Genomic DNA, 7,087 nt, shown 5'->3' with positions numbered 1-7,087 from the left:
TTTTTGATAAAAGGTCTTGCTAAATTGCTCAGGCCGAGTTCAAACTTGCTTTCCAGAGTGCTGGGATTACAGGTCTGTGCCACCACGCCTGTCTCCTAGCCCTCTTCACAATGTTACTGGGAATTAAACTCAGGACCTTGTGCTTACAAAATCTTTTTTATTTTGAGATAGGGTCTCATTAAGAACTTCTCAAGTTGACACAATGTGTCAACCACTACATTTGCCCAGGCTAAGCTCACACTTCCAGTTCTCCTGCCTCAGCCTTCCAGAGTGTATGGATTACACCATGCCTGGCTCTTCTTCTGCGTCTCTGAGACGAGCCACCTAAAAAAAATCTTTCCTAAGCTACTCTCAGGTGTGGGTGGTTGGGAGACGAGCCACCTAAAAAATCATTCCTAAGCTACTCTCAGGTGTGGGTGGTTGGGCACAGTGCTAGAGTTCTGCAGCTGATAGATGAAGGCGCCTGTCTCTCAGGAAGTCATTCCTACTGCAGGGGAGGGCTTGGGAAGCACCACTACAGCTAGTGTTTTGGAACAAGCAGAGGGGCTATAGGGTGACTCTGGGGGATGCTCAGAAAAGCAGAAGAGAAGGGCTGGCAGGACAGCTTAGGCAGGCACAGGGACTGGGGTTTGATCCCCACATCACATACTGCGCCAGCCACCAAGTCCAGACATGGTGGTATACACCCCTAATCCCAGTGCTGGGGAGGCTGAAAACAGGAGGATCACTATGAGTCCAAGCTCTGTAGTGAGACCCTGTACCAAATACATTTAAAAAAAAAAAAAAAGGCTGACGAGGGAGAGACAGAAGGCCCCCACAGGGGCCACCATGGTGGCAGCTGTCCCTGTGCCTGTGCGTGGCGAGAGGCTGGGTTCCTTGGTGGTGGTGGTGGTTTTTCCTGTCCTGGTGACTTCTGCAGGGTTCTGTTTGTACAGAAACACATCGTCCATGGCCTCCTTCCTGCAGCCAGCATCGCTCCAAAGCCAGCTGTGCCTCGAACACCTCCTCCCCGCAGCCTCAGCCCATCCCCGGACAGGCCAAGGTGAGCTCAGATGAGCAGGTAACGAAGTCCAGCCCCTTGCAGCTACAAGGTACTGGATCCAGAAACTCACAAGCAGGATGACCAGAAGACTGTACTTTGACATACTTGCCACAGTGCCCTGAATCTGCCTCCTCCAAGGGACAGTCTCTGGCACTCTCACATTTCGCAATTGGATGTAGTTCAAACCTTTCATAGCCCTTGAAAGAGAATTTTGAATTGTGCATTAAAAACAATTGTGTATTTTCTTCTTAGACACATTCTGTCTTTTATAAGGTCTACTATGTGGGTATGGTGACGCACACCTGCAATCCCGGCACTTGGGAGGCTGAGACAGGAGGATTGGGTTGAGTTGGAGGCCAGCCTGGGCTACATAGTAAGTTCAAGGTCATTTGGGGCTTCGGAGTGAAACCCTGTCTCAACCTCACCCCCAAGAGAAAATATGCTGTGTGATTCCCCATCTTCGGCACCTCTCGACGCACTGAGCAGCGACTCATCCCTGGAACCTCTGCCTGTGTCCTCTGTGTGTTAAGACATGGGAGAATTTTACAGTAGTGTTTTTCTGCTTTTGGTTTTGGTTTTGTCTTGTCTTGTTGTCTTTTTGTACTAGAGATTAAACCTGGGGCCTTCACATTGAGCTACATTCCCCGTCCTTTTCTTTTTCAGTTTTTGAGACAGACTCACTAAGCTGCTAAGCTGCCCAGGAATTTCAGGTGTGCACCACCATGCCTGGCATAACATAGTTTTAATTCATAAATTCCTTCGATTTGGCTTCTAACAGTGAGTGAGAACTAATTTAATTACAAGATTGTTCTTTCTCTTTAGTCTTCTTTAGTACTAGAATATGCTTCCTGATTTAAAAAAAAAAAATCACTCTGAGCCAGGTGTGGTGGTGCATGCCTGTAATCCCAGCACTTGGGAGGCTGAGGCAGGAGGATCAGGGCGAGCCTGGGCTGCATAGTGAGTCCAAGCCCAGCCTGCACTGCATAGTGAGACCCTGTCTCAAAAATACAATCACTCTTAGGGCTAAGGGTGTGTGTAGCTCAGTGGCAGAGCACTTGCCTTGTATGCATGAGGTGCTCAGTTTAATTCCCTTAGCACTCAAAAAAGAAAAAAAGGAAGAACTACTCTGAAATGTCTTAGCGTTTGATTTTTCCTCCAGCGCAAGCTTGATAGCACGAGTGGCGTGTGTTAGTGTTTGCTCTGCGCTGGGTACCCTCGGGAGGAGATGGCCTCTTTCATCCTCCCTCTCAACAGCGCCGTGAGTGCTCCTGTTCTCAGCTCTCATGTGTGTCCCCGGGGCTCAGGCCGTGGTGACTGGCTGGCGTCCTCAACAAGAAGGCGGCTCTGTTTGGCCCTTCCACGGTGGTGTGAATAGCTCTTTCCTTGTGTCTGTGGGGCTTGTTTCTCTTATAATCCGCCTTGCTGCCGAAAAGTAAGGAACAGGGTACTTCATGGCATGCGTGCTTGGGGCTTCGCAGGAAGCCCCTCCTGGTGGTCTGCTGTGCTCTACATGAGCATCTTCCTTAACCTCAAATAAGCAATGTGCTTTTGGCAAATTTGGCGTATTTCTAGATCCTTTTTTATTTCTAAAACATAGCATCTCAGTTAGTCTTTCATAGTGCCTCCCTGCATGTATTTTTTTTTTCCTGCATGTATTTTTGTATTTAGTTATTTACTTGTTTGTTTGTTTGTGTAGGGTGGGGTCTGCTGTGTAGTGCAGGCTGGCTTTCAACTCACTACGCAGCCCAGGCTGGCCTTGAATTTGTGGGCATCCGCCTGCCTCGGCCTTCCAAGTGCTGGGATTACAGGTGTGTGCCTCCAGGCCCTCTCCCCCGACTTTGTATATAAAGTAAGAACCTTCCAACAATCAAGTTCTGTTTCCTCTTTTCTCTCTCTGGTGCTATTATTATCATATATTTAAATTTTAAATGTAGAAATACCACAATGCATGGGGATTGTTTTTGCAAAAACAATTTGATTGAGGTGTAATAAACTACATATTTAAGTGCATAATTTGATATATATTTTTTTTTCTTCAAGTATTGGGAGTGAAACCCAGGGATCTCTACCACTGAGCTACAGCCTCAGCCCTCAGTTCTTTTTCCCTTATGTGACACTGTCTCCCAGAGTTACTGAGCTGGTCTCAAACTTGCAGCCCTCCTGCCTCAGCCTCCCAAGTAGCTGGAATAACAAGCGTGCTCCGCTGAGCCCATCATCTGATGTTTTGCCAGAGAGTCCTAGTGCCCCTTTGTAACTCCTTTCTCCTTCCCCTCTCCCCACCTATCCCCACACTGGCCTCTGGCAGCCACTGACCTGTCTCTGGCTCTACAGATTAATTGGATTCAAATTTTATGTAGTGAAGGTAACATAAAATAATTATGCTGGATTTCACTCAGCATGATTACTTTGCAGTTCATCTGTGCCACTGTGAGAACCAGTCACTCACCCTTTTTGTTTCTGGTGCACTAGTTACCATAGCTCTCTTTCATCTGTGGCTTTGCTTCTACAGTTTCGTTACCCAGTCACCTGCTGTCTAAAAGTATTACATGAGGGCTGGGGATATAGCTCAGTGGCACAAGTACCTGCCTGGTTAAGTGCAAGGTCCTGAGTTCCATTCTTGATACCAACCAAAAAAAAAAAAAACCAAAAGTATTACATATAACTCCAGAAATGAGCCATTCATAAGTTTTAAATACTTTTTATTACAATATAGGGTGTGTGTGTGTGTGTGTGTGTGTGTGTGTTACTGAGCACTGAATCCTTTCCACTGAGATACATCCCAGCCATTTGAAATTTTTTTTTTTATTCTGAGCCAGGATCTTGCCAAGTTGCTAAGTTGTCCAGGTTGAACTTGAACTTGTGATCTTCCTGCCTCAGCCTCTGGAGTTCTTGGATTACAGGTGCACCACCACACTTGGCCACTTGTTTCCCAAATTTGGTTCTCAGAATAAAGCTGTTAGGAATATTTGCCCCACAGTCTTGGAGCACATGCTTTCATTTCTCTTGGGTAAGTGTCTGGAGGCAGAGTATCTTCTACCTCAAATGCTAGATGGGTATTTAACTGGTTAAGAAATTGCTAGACTGGTTATCAAAGTCAGTCCACTTATGTTCCCACCAGTAGTGTGGATTCCAGGGGATTCTGATCCTTTCGCCTGTTGATTTGGTCTCTGTGTGAGTTGACACGGTTATTTGATGATCGGTGTTTAGTTGTCATCTACACTGACTGGAGACTACAGTGCATGTGTAACCCTGTGTACATGGAGCCTGTGTGACTCTTCAGCCTTGTCACACTTGAGGCAACCCGCACAGACAGGTCTGAGATCCTTGTTCATGTAGCAGCTACACCTTCGCCGCTGTCATCCTGTCTGGAGTTCCCATTCCTTCACGGTAACTTTCAGACCTCCTCGTGCCCAAGGGGCAGTGGCGTGGTTGTGCTTGTGAATGTTGATAGCATCTTCTACCTTACTGCTGGCTAAAAGAAATAGGAGAGGTACCCTCGTGGGACACGGGGCACAGTATCCTGGGCCTTCTCCTTGGCCTCTTACCCATTCAGGATGGAGACATCTCTTTCTCTATCCTCCCTCGCTAACAACACACAAAATGTGTCCTGCCCCATCGCCTGCCTCACTGCAAGGACCAGGTGCTCTGTTACAGCAGCGGGGGACACCGGGATGTCTCTGAGGGCAAGAATGGCCAGTAATCTGTATTGTGCAGGGAGAAAATCTCATAAGAGATGAGGGGGAGTTTAAAAAGATGCCTTGGTGGAGCCAGGAAAGCTGACCTGTTTTTTTATGTCATCCTTATTGGAGCTGCCACTCCTGTAATCCTCAAGTCAAATTCCCTTCTTGATTTTTTCTTACATCTTAATTCTCTCTAAGAAACCTCCCCATTCCTCTCATTGAAATTCTTTTCCTCTTAGGAAAGTCAGCAAGCCTAGTGGGGGCAGGCAAGTTGGGGATCCCATTAGACCATATCCAGTGACATAGACTTCATGTTTTTTATTATTTATTTATTTATTTATTTATTTATTTGGTGCAGGGTGTTGCTATGCAGCTCAGACACATAGTGATCTTCCTGTCTCAGCCTTCCCAGCACCGGGATTACAGGTGCGCACACCATGCCTGGTTCCAGGGCCAGCATGGCATGTAGTACTGGGGATCAAACTCGAGTCCTCGAGCTTGCCAGGCAGGTGCTTAGACCACTGAACTATCTCCTAGGCCCCAGACTTCACGATTTCTACCCAAACTGAGCAAAAGAACCTTGTCTGATGGTATCGCAGTGGGCCTTCTTCCTGCCGCCCTTCACTGTGGGGGCCGCTCTCCTGAGGCTTGGTTGCAAAGGGAGAGCTTGGAGGATTATCATGGTACATGTTTTATATTCTGCACATTTAGCTGGGTGTGGCAGCACAGGCCTTGGCTGAAGTCTCAGCACTGTGGGCGGTTGAGGTAGAAGGATTGGAAATTCAACCCTGAGCCCATGATGTTAAGTGAGATAAATCAGATACACAGCTTAAATATCACATGGTTTCTCATATATGAGGAACTTGCAATAGAAAGAAATCAAAGAGCAAAATAAAAGATAATAAGGAACAATAGATAGGAAACAGGAGGATTTTTTTTTTTTTCTTCTGAACCAGGGATTGAACTCAGGCCCTTGCGCTTGCCAGGGAAGCGCTTATTCCACTGAGCCATCTCCCCGGCACCCTAGATGAGAAACAGGGAGATAGAGCTTTTGCATATGGGAAGGGGACCAAGGGATAGAAGGATGGGGATGCAAGGGGATGTGAAAGGCTGAAGATGCCTTGTGTACCTGCATGAATTCCCACAGTGAATGCACTTGCCATCTGCTGCAGACATATGTTAATTAAAATAGCAATTTTTTTAAAAAACAAAGTTTTAGCCTTGCCTGGGCAATTTAGTGGCTTAGTGAGAGCCTGTCTCAAAATAAAAAAGCGGTTAGGGTTGTAGCTCTGTGCGAAGGCCCTGAGTTCAATCTCCAGTACCACGGTAAAAGGGGCGGGGGGTGGCATTGAGTGGTCGCCGCCCTGAGGATGTGGCTTCCCAGGGCCTCTCAGTTTCTGTATGCTCTCACTGGTATCCACCAACATGAATCACTTCGGTGACTCCAGAGGTGTGCGGGGTCCCCCCACACCACCAGCACACAGGCAGTTCATTCAGCAGTGGGCCCCCCACCCCCTCATGTTCTCTAAGCCAGTTCAGGTCTGCTGGTGCCCACCTAGAGGGAGCAGCAGACCCCACAGGTTGGGGGCTGAGCCCCCAAGGCCGCCCCCTCCCCATCCGAGACGCCAGTCACAGCCCAGCTTGTTCTCCCCGTCCCTTCTGCGCACTAGCCACAAGCATGGGCTCCCACGGTGCCCCACTTTACATTTGTTCCGTTTGCTAGAGCAGCTTATAGAAGTCAGAGAAGCATGTTTATCGGTTTGCTTATAAAAGATAGTGTTTATAGAGACACAGACATCCAGGCAGTGAGGCACTCAAGGCGAGGTCTGCAAGGGTCCCATGTCCCCATGGGGTTGGCACGAGGCTGTGTTCCTGGCCACCTTCCTGGAAGCCCCTGTGTGCTCCAGCTCTCTGTGAACACCCTGAACCCAGTCTTTCCGGGTTTTGTGGCAGCTTCAGCATGTGGGCTTGTTGGGCTAAATGTCCATTGGTGGTCACCTTGACCAGCAGCCTCTCTGCTCGCCCCACAGGTGGGGATGGGCTCAGAGTCTCTGCTTTCTCAGTTGGCCAGTTCCCATAGCAACCACCCCCCATCCTGTGGCTACTAGGGGCTTGTCCAAATCACCTCCCAAATCCTGGCTCAAGGGTGTTTAAAAGTGCTTGTAAATAATGGACAGAGTGGGAGCTAGGGGTGGTCCATGCCTGTAATCCCAGCATGCAGGAGGCTGAGGCAGGAGGACTGCCATGAGTTAGAGGCTAGCATGGGCTACAAAGTGAGTTCAAGAACAGCATGAACTGTATAGTGAAACCTTGTCTCAAAAAAATAAAAAGTAAGGGCTGGGGAATAGCTCAGTAGCATAAGCAC

Source organism: Octodon degus, unplaced genomic scaffold (assembly GCF_000260255.1).
Source record: "Octodon degus isolate 3935 unplaced genomic scaffold, OctDeg1.0 scaffold00083, whole genome shotgun sequence".
NCBI lineage: Eukaryota > Metazoa > Chordata > Mammalia > Rodentia > Octodontidae > Octodon > Octodon degus.
Note: the sequence above shows the minus strand (reverse complement) of the source record.